The sequence below is a fragment of the Pelodiscus sinensis genome, chromosome 5 (genome assembly GCF_052426305.1).
Source record: "Pelodiscus sinensis isolate ZL-2025 chromosome 5, ASM5242630v1, whole genome shotgun sequence".
In the NCBI taxonomy this organism is placed as follows: Eukaryota; Metazoa; Chordata; order Testudines; family Trionychidae; genus Pelodiscus; species Pelodiscus sinensis.
In genome coordinates this window covers 61618049-61638764 of record NC_143056.1, presented here as the reverse complement: position 1 = coordinate 61638764, position 20716 = coordinate 61618049, and the positions used below count along the sequence as shown (strand labels likewise).

Here is a 20716-nt window from a genome sequence, read left to right as displayed (position 1 = left end):
ACACTCCACCCCCAGAATGTCTACTGTAGGCGCGCTGGGGGTGGAGCATTGCTGCCCTCAGCACCCATCCTCCCCATGCTCCTGGCTGGGGAGACTGGAACTGCACAGCCTTCTCCCTCCTCTGATGCTCCGGGAGCTGTGCTGCATGGCGCCCTTCCTCCCCCAGTGCTCCAGAGGCCAGGGAGGCTGGGACACATGCACGTGCCCCCTTGCTGCTCTTCCTCTCCCTGTATATGCAAAAATTGGTTTAAATAAAAAACATGAATTTGCCTCAGAGGTATTTGTGATACTATTAAATTTGTTTGTCACTGACATTCATTACAAGTGATAGATTGTTTTTGTTCCACAGAATGTTCATTGGAAGTGAAAATCTGGAAAATGCTCATGGATTATATACAAGTTCTTGAGCAAAGATTCTCTCTAGAAATATTTGGGGGGACATCCTTTAAATTCTTTTTTAAATTTGGCAGCACTTATTTTTAAATATCTATATGTGTTAAAGTTAGGAAATTTTCCCAGTGAAAGTCACATTCCAAATACTTTTCTCAGCCTCTCCTGAACACACAGTCCTAAGGGTGACAAAGGTATATTATGTTCCAAAAGTCCTCATAAAATTACTTCAGGTATCTGTGTGTTTAGATTACCAGTAAAATATACTGTTACTTTAGGGCCCAAATTTTCAGTAGTGGCACAATTTTCCATATCTGCTTTTGCTCATGCAAGAACTCTGATTTGTGCATGTGAATTACATTTGGATGCCTAAATTGGGCAGTTTATGATAGCAGTTAGAGCTCGAGAATGACTGTTTACAGATTACAGAGTGGAATTTGTTCACTTTCAACTAATTAAAAAGGTAACAGATGGAAATAAAAACAAAAGACTGCATATTAGGAGGTCCTGTGTATCAGAGAGAGTAAAGTCTGAAAATTAGAAGATTGTCAATAGGACAACACAGATGCTACAGGAAATATAATTTAACCAGCTTCTCTGGGGGAAAACAATAAGATCCAAGCCATCCCCTGTGATGTTAAAGAGGGTGAATGGCTCAGGAAAAGAGAACAGTCCATAGTTGGGACCATTCTTCCAGATGACGTGTGGTATCCTCTGGCACTGAGGATACCTCTCCAGGGGAGGGAACTCTGGTAATCAGGAAAAGGCACGTGTTAGTAATGGGGGATTCGATCATTAGAAACCTAGATACCTGGGTTTGTGATGACCGGGAGAATTGTATATTGACTTGCCTGCCTGGTGCAAAGGTTGCGGATCTCTCCAGACATCTAGATAGACTTACATGTAATGCTGGGGAGGATCTGGTGGCCATGGTACATATAATACCAATGACATAGGGAAGGGTGGGAGAGAGGTTCTGGAGGCCAAATTTAGGCTGCTAGGAAAGAGATTGAAATCCAGAACCTCTATGGTAGCATTCCTGAAATGCTTGCAGTTTTACATGCAGGGCCAGGTAGACAGGCAGAACTTCAAAGTCCCAATGCATGGATAGGACACTGGTGTAGAGAGGAGGGGTTTAGATTTATTAGGAACTGGGGAAACTTTTGGGAAGGAGGGAGCTAATACAGGAAGGATGGGCTACACCTAAACCAAAATGGAACCAGATTGTTGGCACTTAACATTAAAAAGGTTGTAGAGCAGTTTTTAAACTAAGGGCTGGGGAAAGCAGACGGGTGCAGAGGAGCACATGGATGGGACAGAGACATCTCTTAGAGGAGGGTCTATTAATAGAGATTCTCTATGTCTAGTCAGGCGGAGACGATGGAAGATGATAAAGTATGGGTAAGATCAGATGAGAAACAATCAAATGAAAAAGAGTATAACACATCAGGAAATGGCAGACAGATACAGAGTGACATTTTTAAAGTGCTTATACACAAATGCTAGAAGTCAAAATAATAAGATGGGTGAACTAGAATGCCTCATTTTAAAAGGAGGATATTGATGTAATAAGCATCACAGAAACTTGGGGGAATGAGGACAATCAATGGGACAAAATCATATCAGGGGACCAAATATATCGGAAGGACAGAACAGGTGTGGGAGTGGCACTATACGTGACAGAAAATGTAGACTCATGAGAAGTAAAAATCTTAAATGAACCAAAATGTTCCATAGAATTGCTATGGGTAGTAATTCCATGCTCTAATAATAAGAACATAGCAGTAAGTAGGGCTATATTATCAACCAACTATCCAGACTAGTGATAGTGCCTATGAAGTGCTAAGGCAGATCAGAGAGGCTATCAAAATCCTCATATTGACTGGGTACACATCACCTCAGGACAGGATGCAGAGATAAAATTTCTTGATACCTGAAATGATTGCTTCTTGGAGTAGCTAGTTCTGGAACCTACAAGAGGAGATGCACTTCTTGATTTAGTAGAACACTGGATCTGATCCAAGAAATAAATATAATTGGACTGCTTAGAAATGGTGACCATAATGTAATAAAATGCAACATCCCTGAGGTGGGAAAAACACCTCAGCAGCCCAACACTGGCATTTAATTTTAGAAAGGGGAACTACACAAAAATGAGGTTAGTTAAACAGAAATTAAAAGGTATAGTGACAAAAGTAAAATCCCTGCAAGCTGCATGGAAACTTTTAAAAGACAACATAATAGAGGCCCAACTTAAATGTATAACCCAAATTAAAAAACACACTAAAGGAACCAAAAAAGTTCCACCGTGGCTTAACAACCAAGTAAAAGAAGCAATGAGAAATAAAAAGGCATTGTTTAAAAAGTGGAAATTAAATCCTAGTGAGGAAAATAAAAAGGAGCATAAACTTTGTCAACTTAAATATAAAAATATAGTAAGAAATGCCAAAAAAGAGTTTGAAGTACAGCTAGCCAAAAACTCAAAAAGTATTAGCAAAATGTTTTTAAGTACATCAGAAGCAGGAAAGAAGCCTGCTAAACAACCAGTGGGGCCCCTGGAGGATCGAGACATTAAAGGAGCACTCAAAGAATATAAAGCCATTGTGGAGAAACTAAATGAATTCTTTGCTTCAGTCTTCATGACTGAGGATATTGGGGAGATTCACAAACCTGAGCCATACTTTTTAGGTGACAAATCTGAGAAATTGTCCCAGATTGAGGTGTCATTAGAGGAGGTTTTGGAACAAATTGATAAACTTAACAGTACCAAGTCACCGGAACTAGATGGCATTCACTCAAATGTGAAATTGCAGAACTATTAAATGTGGTTTTTAAATCAGCTTCTGTACCTAATGACTGGAAGATAGCTAACGTGGCACCAATATTTAAAAAGTGATATAGGGGTGACCTGGCAATTACAGATCAGTAAGTCTAACATCAGTATTGGGAAAATTAGTTGAAACTATAGTAAAGAATAAAATTGTCAGACACATAGAAGAACATAATTTGTTGGGCAAAAGTCAACATGGTTTCTGTAAAGGGAAATCACGTCTTACTAATCTATTAGAGTTCTTTGAAGGGGTCAACAAATATGTGGACAAGGGGGATCCAGTAGATATAGTGTACTTCCAGAAAGCCTTTAACAAGGTCCCTCACCAAAGGCTCTTTTGTAAATTAAGATGTCATGGGATTAGAGGGAAGATCCTTTCATGGACTGAGAACTGGTTAAAAGACAGGAAACAAAGGGTAGGAATAAATGGTAAATTTTCAAAATGGAGACGGGTAACTAGTGGTGTTCTCCAAGGGTCAGTCCAATTCTATTCAACATATTCATAAATGATCTGGAGAAAGGGGTAAACAGTGAGGTGGCAAAGTTTGCAAATGATACTAAACTGCTCAAGGTAGTTAAGACCAAAGCAGACTGTGAAGAACGTCAAAAAGATCTCACAAAACTAAGTGATTGGGCAACAAAATGGAAAATTAAATTTCATGTGGATAAATGTACAGTGATGCACATTGGAAAAAATAACCCTAACTATACATATAATATGATGTGGCTAATTTAGCTACAACTAATCAGGAAAGAGATCTTGGAGTCATCATGGATAGTTCTCTGAAAACGTCCATGCAGTGTGCAGCGGCAGTCAAAAAAGCAAACAGGATGTTAGGAATCATTAAAAAAGGGATAGAGAATAACACAGAGAATATCTTATTGTCCTTATATAAATCCATGGTACACCCACATCTTGGATACTGTGTACAGATGTGGTCGCCTCATCTCAAAAAAGACATGTTATTGGAAAAGGTTGAGAAAAGGGCAACAAAAATGATTAGGGGTTTGGAACTGCTCCCATATGAAGAGAGATTAAAAAGACTGGAACTTTTCAGGTTAGTAAAGAAGAGACTATGAGGGGGATATGATAGAGGTCTACAAAATCATGAGTGGTGTGGAGAAAGTGAAAAAGGAAACATAAAAACTAAGGGGTCACCAAATGAAATTAATAGGTAGCAGGTTTAAAACAAACAAAAGGAAGTTTTTCTTCACACAGTGCACAACTGACATGTGGAACTCCTTGCCAGAGGATGTTGTGAAGACCAGGAATTTAACAGGGTTCAAAAAAGAACTAGATGAATACATGGAGGTTAGGTCCATCAAAGGGTATTAGCCAGGATAGGTAGGAAAGGTGTCCCTAATTTCTGTTTGTCAGAGGCCAGGAAGGATGACAGGAGAGGGATCCCTGTTCTGTTCACTCCCTTGGGGCATCTGGCATTGGCCACCACTGGAAGCCAGGATACTGTGCTAGATGGACCTTTGGTCTGACTCAGTATGACCCTTCTTATGTTCTTATCAAACTGCTGTTATTAACTTGTGAAAAACTGAGTCTGCTGAACCTGCTTTACATTTTTGCTGTCTAGTTTAGAAGATATTATGATATTAGAATGTAAACACCTTTTATATATTTGTTGCAATAAAAGAAACATTTCTGTCCCTAGTGAATTCACTGAGTGGGGATAAGAAATCTTCCAAAAGTTTGTGTCTGGTTCTTAAAACAGCTTTTCGTTGATCAGCCCCAACAAAAGCAACTTTTAAAAAAATCCCTGACATATAATAATTTCCTTGAAGGAGGTCCATGCAATTTGTGCATTCCTAACAACCATTGTTATAGCCTCAGGTCATTTTTCTACCATCAAAGGATATTAGGGATTTTTTAAAAACTTTTCTATCAAATCTTTAATTTTTCCCTTTCCCTTAATTATTTTGGGATTTTTGTTGCTGCTTTTAGGGGGCATGGAAAGAAAAATAATAGAGGGGTACAGGCTTGCAATTCTAAAGCAAGCAACCTGCACAGACAACAAAATATACCCAGTCATTTTGCTTGGAGATTTTAATGGAGCCTGAACACACAGGTGGGTTCCAGGAGCTATTACTCACATTGCTTTCATTTTTCACATTGGCGTTGTTTTCTCCTTGATTCTAATTCACCTGCTGATGTTACTGGAGGATGACTCCTTATAAATATGATTGTTCATGTTCCAATGGGGCTCGGTTCTGCAAGGTTCTGAGTACTGGGTGCAAAGCAGTATAGCACTGAAGAAAGTTAGTTTTAAACATGTAAGTAGTCCCATTAAGGTCAATGGAATTGAGCATATTGCCATCTTCCCATCTATAATATATTTTAAAATGTAAATTTAGTGCTAATAAAACTTTTAAGATTTGACAGCCCTGGAGACTCAGAAACAGATCCAGGCCAGATGTCAGCCATTTTACACTGCTCCAGATGCACAAAACAGTCAGAGAGCTGGGGAACTCACCCTGAGGATTATTACAGCATGGGAAAACATCAGGATTGACATAGAGGCTCCTATATCAATCTTTCTGGCCCCCAGTATAAAGGGTGTGCCTCTGAGAAAGGGGTTGTGGCACAATGTCTCTACATGCAAGTTGCTGACATTGCCCAGCACAAAATAAGGCACAATAATGACTATTTGCATTACTGTAGTATCCAGAGGTCCTGATCAAGATCCAACCCCACTATGCTGAGCGCTGTACAGACATACAGTAGGAGACAGTCCCCTCTCTGAAGAGTTTAGTCTTGTAAACGGGTGAGATTAGAGATGATGAAGGCGGGGATATAAGAATAGCAGCAACTGGAGCACAGGAAACATGAATAAACTAACCATAGGAATAACATGCAGGTTTTGAGGTTATGCTTATACATAACATAGGTATTAGGGATGTGAAGGTTTAATCAGTTAATCTAATGGGTGAGGCTTACCAGTTAAGGTTAACCAGTGGAGCTGAAATAGTTCCAACAGCAGACAGGGGCTGCTTCTGTGCAGCCCTTAGTTGTGGTGGGCCAGGACACCCTGCAGGAAGGGGCTGCTCTGACTGGGATGCCGGAGTAGCATAGCCTCTCTCTGAGGGTGCCCTGGCCCGCCACAGCAAATGATGTTCTGGCTGGGCTGAAGCAGAAAGCCTAGGGGGAGGGGCTTTCCAGCCCAGCAGCGGGGGAGGAGGGGCGCTTGCTTGCCCTTTTTAATCGGTTAACCAGTTAAATAATCTGTTTAACTGGTTAGCCAATTGAATGGGATTTTACATCCTTAATAGATGTATAAGCACGCACGCGCGCGCGCACACGCACACACACATATATGAATGAATCTCTGTCCCCCATCCATTTGTGGGTATCATGATTATGGTGAGTTTGAGATTGAACTTAAAGAAGGGAACAGACCCAGTGGTCCCAGGATCAGTAGGTGACAGGAAGGAGGGAAAGTAAGTATAGAGGTGGCTTAATGCCCCAACATACCCCCAAGATACACCATGTACAACCCAGAACCTAGGCTTGAAATCAACTCTATTTTATCCACAGAACATGCACAAACTGAACAGTAGTAGTGTAAGCTTCTCCATATTATACCAGTCAATAAAGCCTGGCTAGCTCCATTGGTAGAGCATGAGACTCTTAATCTCAGGGTTGTGTGTACTTATTCTCAGCCTACAAGGCAATTCACTCTGTTTAGCCAGGATGGGTAGGAATAGTGTCCCTACCCTCAGTTTTGTCAGAGGCTGGAAATGGATGACAGGAGAGGAATTGCTTGATGATTACTTGTTCTGTTCACTGCCTCTGGGGCAACTAGCATTGGCCATTGTCAGAAGACAAGATACTGGGTAGATGGAACTTTGGTATGACCTGTTATGGCTGTTTTTATAGGTCATAATTCTGGGATAACAAGACAATTGCTAGGGCATGGGAGAAGCTCAGTCCCTATGGCCTTTGGCTTCTCTTCTGAGACTAAGTAGGATTCCATTTCTGGCAGTGGTTCAGTGATCCAAACAACTATTCAAAAGGAAATGTTCTCTTAGGTCACCAAAGAGTCATGAGGTAAAACAGATATCAAACCCATTTGTGACTGGAACCATGTTTGAAAGTAGCCATGAAAAGCTTTCCATTTCTATTCCTCTGAGCTGCACTCTCTCCTCCCCCCCCTTTTTATTGCATTTGTGTAATTGTGCCTCAGATGTACATTTGAGCGATATTCCTCATGTCCTGGGATTATTTCCTTTAACTACCAGACTGCCTAATTTTTAGTAGTAATTGTAATTGAGAAGGATAATCAGTATTTAATTAAGGACACTTTTCCAGGCTTACCACAATTTATATTCCCTAGAAATATGTTTCTTTTCCTTCTAATTACGCTAGCTCATTTAGGACCTTCAAAAGTTGCCACCAAAACCAAAAAATGTAGAGAAAATGTTGCTGAATAAGGAAAATCTCACATAGAACATAATGCTGGTGCTGGAAATTAATTATGCAGAATTCCAGTAGTAAGTGGTAGTACCTACCTTCTATACTGTCCCTGTAACTGCCTGCAGTTGCCAATGCTCCCCTGCCTTCTTGTCACAAGTATGCTGCTGTTGAGTCCATCTGACATCTTTCTATTATAAAGATTTCTATTTCTGAGTTTGGCAGTAATTACTATGTCTCAACTATGGGCACACAGCGGAATCTAACTGGCAGCAACAGAGTCCAAAAAGGCATCAGACTCCCTCCCTGACAGCTGGGCACAAAATCCCTTCCCTGGGGAATCTCACCAACGCTTTTACTGCCATACACAACATGATTGTGCACAAGCCCTTGTCTCTGGGCAGTAGTCCCTCCCGCACCACACACAAGCTGGGGGAAGAGAAATGGCAAAGAAGAAAGACTTTGATGTTACCTCACAAAAAGCTGTCACTTGGGATGTCCTTTTTGCCTGTTTCTTCCATCCCAACTCCAGCTATTATAATTTGCCAGTCATACTAACTTCTTTGGATCCACAATGGTTTTGTTCATAAGAGTACTTTTTTTTTTTACTGTGTCCAAGAGCAAAATGGGATCTGTTTGCAGATATTTGACCAACTACTGTGAATAGAGATCGAGTTCATAGACAGAAAAAACAGAATACTCCTCCACTCCACTTTCAAGGCTTAGCAAGTATATTTCTTAATGGCTCTGGTATCTTGAAAAAGTGCGTCAGAGTGTGATGTCTCATCCAGGATTATAATTTACAAAAAGGAAGCAATCAGCTACATCCCACAGCATACATTTTCCAGCTTGTTGTCTTCTCTTTTTTTTTTTTTTTTTTGGTTTGTGTGTGTTTTACATTTTAGGGGTAAAGTATCTTTAGTTACTGGTTCTTCTTTGAGAGTTACCTCTACACATTCAAAATCTATTTTGTTCCACTTGAAAAGAAGATATGGGATATTAAAACAAATAATCCCCTCAAAAGCCTCCTTACTGCTGAGACAGAGAGATCTCTAATATTTACTGGCCCCTTCATGAATAGTTGTCAGCACAGCTGAATGCTAAGTCAGGTGTAATTGAGATGCATGTTTTACAAATACATAGTTCTTATTTCAGTAGCATTTCACCACATTATAGTTTCAAAATAAGAATCTTATGAGCATCACAAAAGTCTTTTAGACATATGCTCCGAGGCAGGGACCATCTTATTTTAAACATTCTGCGGAGCCCTACGCACTCTGCCCCGGTTTAAAAAACACAAAATACAACTAATAAAATTTCTGAGCTGATCTCTGCAGAATTTCATTTTCACTTTGAATCCCACAGTGACATCAGACTGGGATCTGAATCCTGGCACCTAGCATTTGAATTAGAAGGATAGCTAGTCAGTGTTGTTCGCCATTTGCCCAGGCTGAAGTAGGTTCTCTGGGGTTAAAAGTCTTTCTCTGTTTGTGGCTTCAGGCAAAAGAAGATGGTTCCTATTGGCTGATTTAAATTTCCAGCCTGAAAAGGGAGTGTCAGACACGGCTCCTCAGATCAGTCTCACTATTGCGATTTTTCTAACCTCCAACCCAAGCTTTAAAATCATCTCATCACACCCACTGTTCACACATGGGGACACTATTGTGGGACCTTCTTGCCTTCCTATAGCAGTAAGTCTCAAAGGGGTCTTACCTTGAGAAGATCTGTGAGAACTGTTTCTTCTAGAGTGACTTTGGCCACTGCTTCTCTCTGACTACACGCTGCTGCTTGCCTTAGATTAGGGAAACATCCCTCGCTTCAGGCAAAAATTCTCAGCAATTTCATCTCAAAGCTTCTCCAGAAAGATCCTGGTTCTGTGTGTCACACAAAGGCAAACACACACATCATCCTTGCAGCTGCTTACTCACCAGCACTAGCCTAATGCCAGCTGCCGTGGAGGAGTATATGAAAGTGCCAGACGCCCCCTCTCCCTGGCAATAAGGAAAGGTGTCTGAAGAATAGAAGGAAGTTACAGTCTTCACACTGAAGCATGGATGAGACCAGTGACAAATTCCATTAAAGTCTGGCATCTAAAACTGATTGGATCTCATTGTAGATGTGTGCTCTTATTAAGGTTTGTATTGCAACAAACAGACATTTTCTAGGACCCCTTAGTATTATATATTGATTCTGTGATCTCAGGAGAAAGGATGGGAATAGGGGCTAAGTGACATGTACATCAGAAGCAAGGACAATATTTTAATCAAGATTTCTAGATACAAAGATTATTCATGCATCTCCATTCCGCTAAGCCTTGAGATCAGAAGATGGCTGACTAATGTTCCCCTCCAAGTGGAGGAGGATTAATTAGTGGAACATGACCTCATACAGTACTTCTAAAATCTGTGATTATAGAATCCTTTGCCATGCACATTGGAAAAATGGAGAATGTGAGCCGTTATTGCTTGCTCTTCTAAAGCAGAGATTGGGGCTCCGGGACCCTCTTTGAGTAGATAGGTGCGTTTCTTTTTATTTTACTAAGTGCTCCTGGGCAAGACATCATGGACATCAGCTCTCATGTAACTGTCCTACATCTGTCCCCAGCAATTTTTAAAATCAGACATGCAATATGGAGTTGACCTTTCAGGAAGCTGAATTTCTGCAACAGACCTTGGAATGTCACAACCGTGAAGTATAAGGAAGGGATATTTTCCCAGGATTTTAGACATCCATGGCCCAGATCCTCCACCCATGCAAATCAGAACAGCTCCATTGGAGTAACTGGTGAGACATTACTCTGCACCAACCTGAAAATTTCCTTTCACATTTCAGTTGAAGCCATTACAATCCCACTATGAGGCCCAGTTCAAACACAACACAATCCAATTCTATAAATAAGCCTCCAGATAGAACTACTTCCACTTACTCTAGTAAAAAAGTTAAAACCAGTAGACTCACTACTGAAGCAATCACATTTTGCACAAAGAAATGTTACAGTGTTGTGTTAGACATACTAGTTCTTTCTGGACAAAACTCATAAAGCACAAATAATTTTTTTAATAAAAATGTTGCTGCCAAGTGAAAGCCTATGATTAATTTTCTTGACAATAAGGTTTGGTTTTATTTCCTCACTTGTATAACCACAAGCACATATTTTCAGGAACATTAGGGAACAATAAAGCCTGCTGCTAATTCTGTCTCACTGGGGTCTGGGGGAAAAAATACAAGCTGCAGGCCAAAAGGTAAGAACAAACAACAATAAAAGGGAGAGAGAAAAAGTAATTAAGGAGTGAGTCAATCTGGATCCTGCTGCTTAGTCACCTGTAGTGCTTCTCTCCAGGCCACTGGAGATAGGAAAATAAGATGTCCACCCACCTCCTTCTTTTGACAAGGATATTTATAAAAAGAAGATTGACGGGGCAAGCTGAATTCTAAAATGCACTCACAGATGCAAGCTTTCCAGAGGATTAGAGCTCAGAGGAGCCCATTTGCTCCCATCCACACCCCCTTCCCCCACCCCCTGCTCTGTTTTATTTTCAATTAGATCATCCTGAATCAACCTGTTCATTTAGAGCTTTAAGTTTCTCAAATAGTGCTTGGAAATTTTAACATCGTAGGGAGTTGCCATGGAGAGGAGGGTGATGTCATTGACACAAAAAGCACTGAATTTACAAATAGGACAGGAACAGAGCTATTTATAAAGAACTGCTTTTCCCCCCTTCTGTGCTGAAGTAGAGGAGGAAGGGCAGGCGGCAGTTCCATTCTACATATTCCTGTCGGCAAATCTCAAAAATGAATTTTCTCATTAAAAGAATTCTCCAAATCCCTGAAACTAGTGAATGCTGTTAGGTTTCAGACTTCATTTATTCCATATATCTGGATTTAGCATCCCAGCTCACACCTGCTTTCAAGTCCTAAATAGAGGTCAGATAGTATTTTACATTTATACATCTTTCATCCTAAAAGATCCATACAGCACCACTAAAATGTAGTCACCTCTGGGGCAAAGGGTAACAGCAAAATAGCGCACTGCATGTAACCCCAAGGTGAGGAGAAAGGAAATTTCTGACAAGGCCACTGGAGCAAACATAATCTCTTACCCATAAGAATCATGATATCTTTACAGTCATTTCATTTACAAAGCAGTTCTCCACCCTACCTGATCAATATTTATTTAAACCAGTAGCAAATTGAAGCAATATTTAAAAAAATAGAGAGAGAATCCAAATACCAGGATGCCAGGGTGAAAACAATGGGAAAGTAATACCTTTGGGTATGACAGAGTTCATTCTAAAGTACACTTCGAGGAGCAAACTGATTATAAGCAAGGATACCTACCAGGGTCTTAAATTTGGCTTTCATTTTAAGGTCTCAAAGCTTTTTTTTTTTTTTTAAACCACTGCATGGAACTCGATGAATACAACAGTAACATTCAAACTCGTGCAGGCTAGAGAATCACTCTGCACCTCCACCCTTCCATACCGATGATCAAAATCCTGACCATCTAATTTATGTAAATATGCTTGTACTTACTTTTTCACTCACAGACACGCCCCTTGTTGGCAGGAGGAAGGAGGAACCCCATCCTAATTTGCAGATATAAATCAGCCTCCCAAAGGGAAAAAAAAAGATCTAATGAGGTTTTGCAACTAAAACCAGCTGCACTTGCTTGCTCAGAGCAAGTGAGAGAGGTTCAACTTAGATCTGTGCACGGTAGGGTTCCATTTCCATACCAGCCAGGACATCATTTTGCCAATATTACCCAAAGCCCCACAACAGCCCACATGAGCACAGATTGCACACCCTAGAAGACACTAGAAGGGTACTAGCTTTCTACACTGACTGCACAAAACCACTCAGAAAATCATCACAAATCTGTGTGGTGGTAGTAAAGTGTATGAAGGGACTTCTGGTGTCCGTCCAACACATCTCCTCTTGGATCACCGCTTGTATCTGTGCATGCCATGGTCTCAACAAGGGCTGAGCCTTGTCAGCTGCATTCCTGGCCTAGGTGCCACTGCAGGAGATCTGCAGAGTGGCAACATGGTCCACAGTTCACCTTCTGCACCAGTGGAAATGGTGGGAAGGCGGCCTCCCCATGGAAATAGGAACACAACCACAATCAAGCCAGGGCTGTGGTTTCTGGAGGAGAAGAATGCCAGACACTAGCTGATTTGCTAGTTGGTTTGCGATCCTGAGTATCAGCCTCACTGGTGAAATAAACTTTGTGACCAAACAGATCGAAGGGTTTGGCCTCTCGCACCTTGGGTAATGAGGCTTGCTGACCTTGCTTCTCCTCCTTTTCATTTACTGCCTCAATCACCAGCAAGCCTGACTGACCTGAGGGCGAATAAAAAGGTATTAGTGCCCCTTTGTAGACACAAATAATGCATTTTGACATTATTTTGCAATAACTGCCTGCTGTGTAGACATGGACTAAGTTATTTCGAAATAATGCTAGTTATTTTGAAATAATGTTGCTGTGTAGACGTATCTTCAGATACACTTTGGAGCCACCATTCCTTTTTGTTCTAGGTTGGTGGAAGATATTAAGTTGCTGGTAACCTGTTCCAGCAGCAGGTTATGATACATTTATGTATCAGGTCAGCTGAGCGGGCCAGCGAGAAGTGATGGGTGAAGACGAGGCAATGCAAGTTACAACCTGCTCCAATATTCAGATCAAAACTTAGAGCCAAGTAGACAGTGAGTGCTCAAGGCAGAGTATGGAAGCTAAAACAAGGTCACAGAAATACATGAGACTTTTACCCTTGGGAGAAGATTCATAGTGTTTAAAGATTACAAATCTCCTTCAGTGACCATGAACACCAGTTCTTCCAGTGTAACATGACAACACTTATTACCAATTCACAATATAACTTGAGAGATCCAGTTATATTTGAGACAGAAATAGGAAGTACCATTTCTTCTTGCATCTGAATGAATGAGAAACAATGGCTTGTTACTTAAAAAGTGGTAATATAAAGAACAAAAAGCCATAGAAATTTAATTGCCTTAACCCAGGTACAGCAGGGATAATCAGTGAAGCAGTGCCCTATGCTGATGCTATAAAGCACTAAAGGTACCACCTCCCACCTGCAGGCTCCTGGCCTGGATGGCACCTTCCCATGCCTGCTTGGCCCCAGGCTGTGGGTATAGCAAGTATCCCTGGGATGCCTGTGTCCTGCAGGAAAGTGCCTGCTGTCTAGGCAATAGATGGCCTTGCTCAAAGCACATTGCCATCATCTGAACTGAAACCTTCAGTGTCGGTACAGAGATTAGGGCAGACTTCATGCACAGTGTCTCCTGGGATGATTGCCCTTGTCACTTTTCTTTACAGCTGGGCCAACTCTCACCCCATCTTCCTGACTTCACAGGAGCCAACAGAGGAAGTGAGCATGGGAAAACCTGCTGCGGGACCAAATGGCCTGCTTCTAGTCCCTCATCTGGGGGTTCAATGAGGAGCACTGGGAGCAGGCCGCCAACCGGGAGGAGCGCTGAGCTGACTGGGAGCAGTGGAAGGCCATGTGGGACCAGCTGGCATGCCAGCATGAAGCCATGTGCTCCTCCATAACCTCTGTGATGGAGTGCATGGTTGCATGCATAGAGCAGGCCACCAGCCACCTCCCCACCCTTACTTTCCCAACTCTCCGACCCTCAATCTTGCACCCCCCCCCCCTTGGATTCCCCTCCTAGGGACCGCTGGAACCCCTGAACATATGGCAGTGGGACCTCTCGGGCAGCCAAAGCTGAGCTACCTGAGGCAGGCACCAGTCCCCCCCATCTTTGAGCCCACTTTCCCCTCCCCCATTCCAGATTCTTTCCCCAGTCCCTCCCCTGTTGTATTTCCCCTACAGAAACAAACTGAGTTGTTTTTTCCAAATATAAAAGCTTATTTATTTGCTCTGGAGGGGAGAGGAAGGTGGGAAGGGAAGAGCAGAGGAAGGGAGTGGTGGGAGAGGCACACAGGGGCAATGCAGGCACTCATTGTGGAGAAGCCTGGATGAGAGTCTCACAGGTGGCCTCGGCTGAAACTATCCCTCAAGGCCTCCCAGATGAACATAGCCCCCTGATGTGCTTTCCATATAACACTGATGTCTGGCTGCTAGTATGCCCTGACCAGCCAATCAGCCTCTGCTCCCTACCTGGCAAAAAAGTCTTCCCCTTGCTCTCACATAGGTTGTGGAGCACACAACATGCCGCCACCACGTAGGGGATGTTTTGCTCGCTGACGTCCAGGCGGGTGAAGAGACTATTGAACCTTCCCTTTAGGTGGCCAAAGGCACACTCCACAACCATGCAGCACCTGCTGAGCCTGGCATTGAAGTTCTCTTTGGTGGGGTCCAGGGTGCCCATGTAGGACTTCATAAACCAGGGGAGCAAGGGGCAGACTGTTACCCAGGATGCAGATGGGCATGTCCACATCCCTGACCCTGATGGTGCAGTCAGGGAAAAAAGTGCCAGTGTGCATCTTCTGGAACAGGCTTGAGTTCCAGAAGATGCAAGTGTCATGCACCTTCCCCTACCAGCTGATGTTAATGTTCATGAACTGTCCTTTGTTCTTCACCAGGGCCTGCAGCACCATCAAGAAGTAACCCTTTCAATTTATACAGTCTGAGGCACAGTGGTCAGGGGCCAGGATGGGGATGTGTGTGATGTATATGGCCCCCCGCAGTTGGGGAAGCCTATGGTGGCAAAGCCACCCAGGATGGGGTTGACGTTCCCCAGAGTGATGACTCTCCACAGCAAGATGTTGATGGCCCTGACTGTGGATTTCCTCCCACCAAACTGGTTCCCAACGGAGCAGTAGCTGTCTGGTGTAGTGAGCTTCCACAGGGCAATGGCGAAGCACTTCTGCAGAGGGATGGCAGGTCACAGTCAGGTGTCAAATCAGCTGAGGATAGGGGCAAGCTACTCGCAGAGCTTGAGGAAGGGGGCCCTTTTCATGCAGAAGTTCTGGAGATGCTGCTCACCTTCCCATAACTGCAGGAGAACATGGTCCCACAAGTCTGAACTGGTCTCCCTTTGCCAGAAGTGGCATTCCACAGGGTCCAAGGCATTGAGGATCATTTGCTGCAGGAGCACCAGGACCTGAGTGAAGGAGTCCTCCATTTGGGGCTAGTCATTGTCCTGCTGGAGCAGCATGTGGGCAATTTGGATGACTTGTGCTATGAGGTGCAGCATGAGGTCTGTGAGCCTGACACTGCTTTGCAGCAGCTCTGGCTCCATACTGTGAGTGCTGTGGTGTCCACAAGGGCAACCAGAGCACATGATGTGAGTTTGGCATCCCGTGAGGGGGTAGGCAGTGGAGGAGTGGTATGTGAGATACAGCTGTGGAGAGGAGCCCCTGTAAGCATACATCTCAGTTAGTCTCAGCAAGCAGCCACAGGAAGTGTCCACCCTCTTGATGCCATCCCCAGAGTACTTGTGGGCGCTTTAAATCTGATGCAGGTTCCAATCACTGTGGACACGCTATTTCAAAATAATTCTGAGCCCTCAGCCCCAGCACAATCTCTCAGCTCCCACTGGTAAATTTATCCCCAGTGTCTGAAGCAGATGCCACAGGGAGCAGCCAATCACTTAAAGTGGCATGGGCTGCTCTGTGCCTCAGGATCCTGGTGGGGTGGCCTGCGGGCCAGATCCGGCAGCTTGGCATGCTAGATCCAGCCCATGGGCCATATCTTGCCCACTCCTGTCCTAGACTATAATGAAAAGTTATGCTTGCCCATAACATCCTGTTAATTAGCAGGCCTCAGAGGGATATGCCTTCCTGCCAAACGTGTTCAATTGCTTGGACTCCTTGTTGGTAATGGTAGATGACTCCTTCCCAGTTTTAGCATTTGTAGCTGTGACTATAAGTGAGCTGGGGTGGTCTTCCGAGAGAACAATTTAGATCTTTCCCAGGAATATGATATAAGAAAACAATTCCTAGAAATTAAAGTTGCAGAGGTAGGGTGGGTCCAAACTAATTTGGTCATGCAGGTCTAGTTTCTTATTCACTCTTGGAGCCGCAAAATGTCAATTTATGTGACTTGATTTCCCAGGAAAAGTCACTAGAGGAATCTTCAGAGTTATAGCCAGTCTGCCTTGACTATACTGGTAGTAGATTTCCCCTGTTTGCTATCTAGTGGCTACTTAGACATTTTCTCTACACAATGAAATCTTTCTCCTTCTCCCCCGCCAAGAGAAAACAGACAGACAAAGAGAGCAGAGACTTAATTCAGTTCATACTTGTTCAGATCAAGGGCACTAAGCCAGTTATTTGTCAACCTGAACAACTGCTGACTGCACCCATTGTGTCATGTGGTATCTTAAAGTGCCACTGTGCTTCATCAATTTTAAGAGACGCTTAAATCGACCAGTAAGCATTTTACACATAAGGAAGATGGCAATCTGTCAAGCTCAGCACTGGCTGTCCAACACAGTCACTAAAATTAGTTCTCTGAGAGGCTGCCTTCAGACAGCATCTCTGTTTTAGTTTGACATACGAATTGTGGCTTTGGTTGCAGTAGATCTCAATCTTTTTCTTTCTGAGGACCCTCCAACATGCTATAACGCTCCACAGCCCACTTGTTTCCCAACAACTGGCTTTTTGCATATAAAAGCCAGGAATGATGTTAGGAGATAACAAGCAGGGCAATTGCATGAGGCTCCATGCTGCGGTAACGTCTGCAAAGCTAACTTGTTCAGGCTTTTCCTTCAGCCTTGGGTGGTGGGCTCAGGACCCCAGGCTTTAGGCTTTCTGCCATGGGCCCCAGCAAGTCTAACACTGGTCCTTCTTGGAGCCCCTCTGCGGGCCACGGACCCTTGGTTGAGAACCTCTGATCTAAGAAACATTTTCCAAGTGTAGGGGAAGAACAAGACTCACTCCAGCATGAATTGTATATAGAGGAAACATACAGTTCCCCCTGCACTGTTGGTACTTGGTAGGAATTACATGAAGTGACACTGAAAGAGTATATCTCCACATCCTTATTTGTCTGCTTGCAGTTCAAGGTCTTCTTGGAATTAATTTCCAGGATAACAGTCAACATTGTAGTACATGATTTCAGCATACAGACCCTCGGAAGATGTTGGTCTGGACCATGAAGTCATGGGAATATACTATTAACTATTCCAGGACATTAATAAAATTTTAGCCTATGTGCTTCTACAATTAGGGATGTGAACGACTAGTCAACTATCTGATAAGCAAATGCTAGTCGATGGATAGTCGACATACTAGTTGACTAGTCGCTTCCCTGACTTTGCTGCCTCTGTCAGAAAGAGGCAGCAAGGGGTGGGAGGAAGAAGAGAGGGTGCTTCAAAGTGGCAGCACCGCATAGAACCCAGGGCCAGACCCTGGGCTCCATGCAGCACTGCCGTTTTGAAATGCCGAGTGCAGACCAGAGTCAGCTGGAAGTCCCCAGTTGGCCCAGGCTACACGCAGAGTTTCAAAGTAGCAGCGCCATGTGGAGCCCCGGGTCTGCTGCTTTGAAATGCCATGTGCAGTCTGGGGTCCCCAGCTGACCCCGGGCTGCTCATAGCATTTCAAAGCAGCAGCTCTGTGTGGCGCCCATGGTCAGTTGGGGATCCCACGCTCCATGTGGCACTGACACTTTGAAATGCCATGGGGAGCATGGGGCCAGTAGGGGATTGCTTGAGTTCCCCGCTAGCTCCGTGCTTCCCGCAGTGCTTTCACTTTTGAAGTGTAGCAACAGCTTTGGAGGTGCCCTTATCGACTAATTAATTGCATCGACTACTCAATTAGCCAACTAATTGAAATTTTATATCCCTATCTACAATAGCAGAAAATAGTATCCAAAAGGGTTACTTATGGGAGCAGATGATTATTAAAATTAATATGCTATACCGGTATAGTGCTGCTCTAGCTTCAAATACAGGCAGTCCCCGGGTTACATGGATCCGACTTACATCGGATCCCTACTTACAAACGGGGTGAGGCAACCCCGCACTAGCTGCTTCCCCCCAGCAGACCAGGGAGACGCGAAGCTAGCGCCCCCCCCCCCCCCAGCAGACCAGGGAGACGCGGAGCGGCTTTTCTCAGCAGACACTTCAGCTTGAGAATAAAGGACTGAGGGAAGTGAGGTGTGGGAGAATAAAACTGAGCTCTGGAGAAATGTTTGGCTAGAGTTTCCCCTACAATATGTACCAGTTCCGACTTACATACAAATTCAACTTAAGAACAAACCTACAGTCCCTATCTTGTATGTAACCCGGGGACTGCTTGTAGAAGAACCTAGATATCTGAAGAGATATGGTAAGGGAGTGAATCTAGAGACTGCAAGGCACTAGAAATGCAAGTATAAGAAAATCCACAGAAACTAAGCAGAAGAGTAGAGCTGACAGTTTGAAGGTGCTTCCAGCATTTGCCTTTCATCTGTGATCTTATCATTCAAAAGCTGATCCTTCTTGGTGTCATACTGCCATACCAATTTTGTTTAAGCAACAATAATTAGATAACCTTTGAGCAGTGCATGTGACCAAAAGAAAGCGAAACAAATATTGATAGAGCAGAATAGAAGAATCTGACACTTCTCTAATCTAATCGAGTGACTTTAATGTTCAGATGCCAATTTAATTAAATGTATTTCAAATATTCCACCAGTAAAGAATTCATGGACATGAGACAACTCCATTTCCAAGAGTGTCCTGAAGCAGATGTCATGGATCTGACACAATATTTAACTTTTAGGAGTGACAGTAATTTCCTGGTAATCTTTGGAAAGCATGCACACTAGTGTAACTGCAGTACCCACAGCCCAAAGCTAAATGACATATTTTTACCTCCAGTTCTCAGCACCTCAGTCAAATAATGCATTCAGAACAACCCAACTAAAACTCACTAAATATTCCCACATACAAGCACCACTAGCAACTTTTTAGGCTATGTTTACATTACAGACTTATGTCAACTCATGTTGGCATCCAGCTGTCAGCTGTATGTCACTTGTGCACATGCATACTTGGCTCCTTGTGTCGGGGATGCACATAATCAACAGGAGTGCTTGTATTCATGCAGAGTATGGTGCACCATGGGAAGGTATCCCACTATGCAACTTGCCACCATCCAAGGCACTCTTTTGGGAAGTTTTAGAAATGCATTGTGGGCCTGAAATGAGTCATGCAGGGGTGACTAGGAGAATGGGGGTCAACATCCCAGTTTGCAACTATGTCCATCTTGTAATTTTTGCAATTTTTTTTCCAAAAATCCCATAAATCTGTACAGTCCTCCATGTTGTCCATCATCTCTGACAGAAACATGGAGCCTGCATAGCTCTGCACTATCAATGTCAGTGTTGTAAGCACAGGGCACTTGATCTTGAAGTATTTGCACAATCACAAGAACCAAATCAATGGGGAACATGACAATTTCTTGGAGGAAACCTTGCTAGGGGACATTGCAAGAACCAATTCAAGTTTGTTGTTGGCATTCGTGGAGCAGTTGCAGTTGATGGAGCACTGCTTCTGGGCCTCAGAAGCAAGTATTAACTGGTGGGAGAACATCACAATGCAGGTTTGAGATGACAAGCAGTGGCTTCAGAATTTTTGCATTCACAAGACCACATTCCCAGATCTGTGTGCTAAGCTTGCCCTAGCACTCTGGAGCAAGGACACCAAAATGAGAGCAGTACAAACAATTGAGAACATAAGAACATACATAAGAATGGCCATACTGGGTCAGACCAAAGGTCCATCCAGCCCAGTACCCTGTCTGCCAACAGTGGCCAACGCCAGGTGTCCCAGAGGGAGTGACCCAAACAGGTAATGATCAAGCGATCTCTCTCCTGCCATCCATCTCCACTCTCTGACAAACAGAAGCTAGGGACACCATTCCTTACCCATACTGGCTAATAGCCATTAATGGACTTAACCTCCATGAATTTATCTAGTTCTCTTTTAAACCCTGTTATAGTCCTAGCCTTCACAACCTCCTCAGGCAAGGAGTTCCACAGTTTGACTATGCGCTGTGTGAAGAAGAACATCTTTTTATTTGTTTTAAACCTGCTGCCCATTAGTATAATTTGGTGGACCCTAGTTCTTATATTATGGGAACAAGAAAATAACTTTTCCTTATT

At 43.3% G+C, this 20716-nt stretch overlaps 1 protein-coding gene across 1 annotated transcript in view; it reads right to left on the bottom strand.

Annotated features, from left to right (window-relative positions):
* Positions 1–9510, bottom strand: part of PAK6 (p21 (RAC1) activated kinase 6) — a 50335-nt gene extending 40825 nt beyond the window's left edge. Inside the window, exon 1 of the mRNA XM_006128651.5 lies at positions 9354–9510. The gene's annotated coding sequence lies outside the window, so the exon portion shown is untranslated. The remainder of the gene's footprint in view (positions 1–9353) is intronic.
* Positions 9511–20716: the final 11206 nt, after the last annotated feature.